Raw genomic sequence first — 2,347 nt, forward strand, 5'->3', positions numbered from 1 at the left:
CCCCGGCCCGCCGCGTCCTCCGCCGTAGGCGCCCGTTGCAGGGCCCGCTCGCCCCGGCCGTGCCCAGCCCACTCGTCCCGGCCGCCCGACACCCGCGAGAGGGAGTGTTGGCCGAGAGATTTTCCACGAAAGCCTCGGATTCCAAAGCCTCCCTCCTCATGGCCACTTCCCGCCAGTCCTTTCTCGGGAAGAGACGGAAGGTGGACTGGTCCCTGCAGGCCGCTCGCGCGCTCTGGTCTTACAGACTTCAGCCCGTTACCTGGCGACGGGTCATACCCAGGAAAATACTTTGGAGGGACTGTAGGGATGATTTCAACGTGGTCCCGATTGAAGAGTAAAAGTAAATAAGCACGCGAGCCAGCCAGGAGTCGAACCTAGAATCTTCTGATCCGTAGTCAGACGCGTTATCCATTGCGCCACTGGCCCACGCTTAAGGATGTGACCTGGTTAGGAATGTTTTCATCACTGTGCTGCACAGTGCGGTCCAGACCAGAAGGCATCACCGACTTGTTAGAGAGGAATTAGAACCCGTATTGGTCCTAGCAAAGCATGATCTGTTTTGCGGTTCATTTGCATAATGTACGTCCCCCTAAGATATCTGCAGCTTTCATCTTTGAGATAGGATGAAGGTCCTTTCTCCAAAGCAATGTTTGTGTGAATGCCTTCTCTCTTTTGCGCCTGGTTTTGAGCTCTTCATCACTTTTTCAGGCCAGTCATCTGCCCACACCTGGATTTTATTTTTGCTGTGCTTACGTTGGGGACTCATGATGTGTGGAGCAGTAACGAACAATCCTTACTACATTTAATTACTGCACAATAAAGTGCTTTCACATGTATCTCTGGAGGCATTCATTAGAATCTTTCTCCCTATCCGTTCACTATGACTGATTTATAGTAAGATGGCATTACAACTCAATGAGGCACTCGAAGAGAAACAAATACAACTGAGGAAGCAGGAGTTCAATAGAAGTGTACATTTTAAAGAATCACACTTGTAGTGGAAACCAGAAATTCATATACGACCAAATGTGTGCCTGGCTTAAAATGTGTTTAGCTACAGCTGAAAACACAGAATGCTCGCCTTGAGAGAAGATTTTGTCCGTTAAGATGAGGGTTTTTTTTTGTTTTTTAATTTGTCAGACCAAAACTCATTCTCAGTACCTCCACCTCTGTGAACAGTGCAGTGCCTACCCATACAGATAGCACAGTGGGTTATGATTATTTTAATGTTACTTTCGTCTGTCAAACTGACCGCGATGAAGTTTTGTAAGGTGGGGATCCAGAGAGAAAATGAGGACGCTGTGAGCAGGATTTGAACCTGCGCGGGGAACCCCCATTGGATTTCGAGTCCAACGCCTTAACCACTCGGCCATCACAGCCCTGAGTGATTTTGGGGATACTTACGGGCTAAAGATAAACAGGTTGTTGGTCGGGTAGCGGGAAAGAAGAGGTGGGACTGCATTCGGCCTCACAGGGCACGCTTTTCACAGAAAGGTGTCTTCCACCGTCATCGCCCAACTTCAGCACGCACCCCGGAACCCAGACAAGCTCAGCATCGCCTTCCGCACACCGCGAGGCGGTCCAGCCTTCTCCAGCATTTGCAATGTATCTTGTTGACCGGCGGCGCGACAGGCCTCGGGCTACGCACTGTGGGTGCGATGGTGGCGAAACAGCGTAGCTCTGTGATAGCACTCAGGATCCAGTGGGAAGCAGGTCCACCCGCTCCCTCTGGAGACCTCAGGGTGTTCGCCAAGTATAACAGCCACCGCGCCACGTGGAGGAGACCTCCCCCGAGCTCCCCTTGCTGGGTCTCTGTCGCGGGCTAGTGCCTGCTTTTACTGCCCCTTCCTCCCAGTGAAGAGAGGGCTGAATGCCAAGGGGTTCCCAGGCAAGTGACTTGCAGCGCCGGCCTTCTCCCGGAGTTGCGCCTTCAACTCCCTCTGACACCGGGAGAGCGCTTGGGCTCTCCTGGCCCTCGCCCCTTAGGGTTCGGGCCTCTGCCCTGCCTGGCGTTTGCACACACCAGGAGCTCCTGGGAGCCGCGGTAGGTTACTCTCCACCTTTCTGCGCGCCGGTCCACTCACGGGGGACGTGCTTGGGCTGAGACGCTGCTTCTACGGCTTGCACAAACCACCGACTCAGCGCCCTGCTGCCCGTTCCTCACTGCGACCCCCGCCTCCCCTCCCCGGCGCTCCGCACTCTCGATCCTCCCCTTTGCGTTTCTTTGGCAAAGCCTCGACCTGGCCCGGACGGGGCTGGGGACAGTCCTCACTCGGCCCGCGGGTCTCGCCCTAGATTCAGGGCGGCGGGCCTCGAGGGGACCTCAAGGCCTTGGGGCAGCCATGCG

General features: G+C 54.9%; 2 non-coding genes across 2 annotated transcripts; both read right to left on the reverse strand.

Annotated features, from left to right (window-relative positions):
- Positions 1 to 353: 353 nt before the first annotated feature.
- Positions 354 to 426, reverse strand: TRNAR-ACG (transfer RNA arginine (anticodon ACG)). Its single transcript has one exon. It is a non-coding gene; the product is annotated as a tRNA-Arg (tRNA).
- An 871-nt stretch (positions 427 to 1,297) lies between these two features.
- TRNAS-CGA (transfer RNA serine (anticodon CGA)) lies at positions 1,298 to 1,379 on the reverse strand. Its single transcript has one exon. It is a non-coding gene; the product is annotated as a tRNA-Ser (tRNA).
- Between the last annotated feature and the right edge of the window lie 968 nt (positions 1,380 to 2,347).

This window comes from Tupaia chinensis, unplaced genomic scaffold (assembly GCF_000334495.1).
Source record: "Tupaia chinensis unplaced genomic scaffold, TupChi_1.0 Scaffold140356_1, whole genome shotgun sequence".
Taxonomy (NCBI): domain Eukaryota; kingdom Metazoa; phylum Chordata; class Mammalia; order Scandentia; family Tupaiidae; genus Tupaia; species Tupaia belangeri.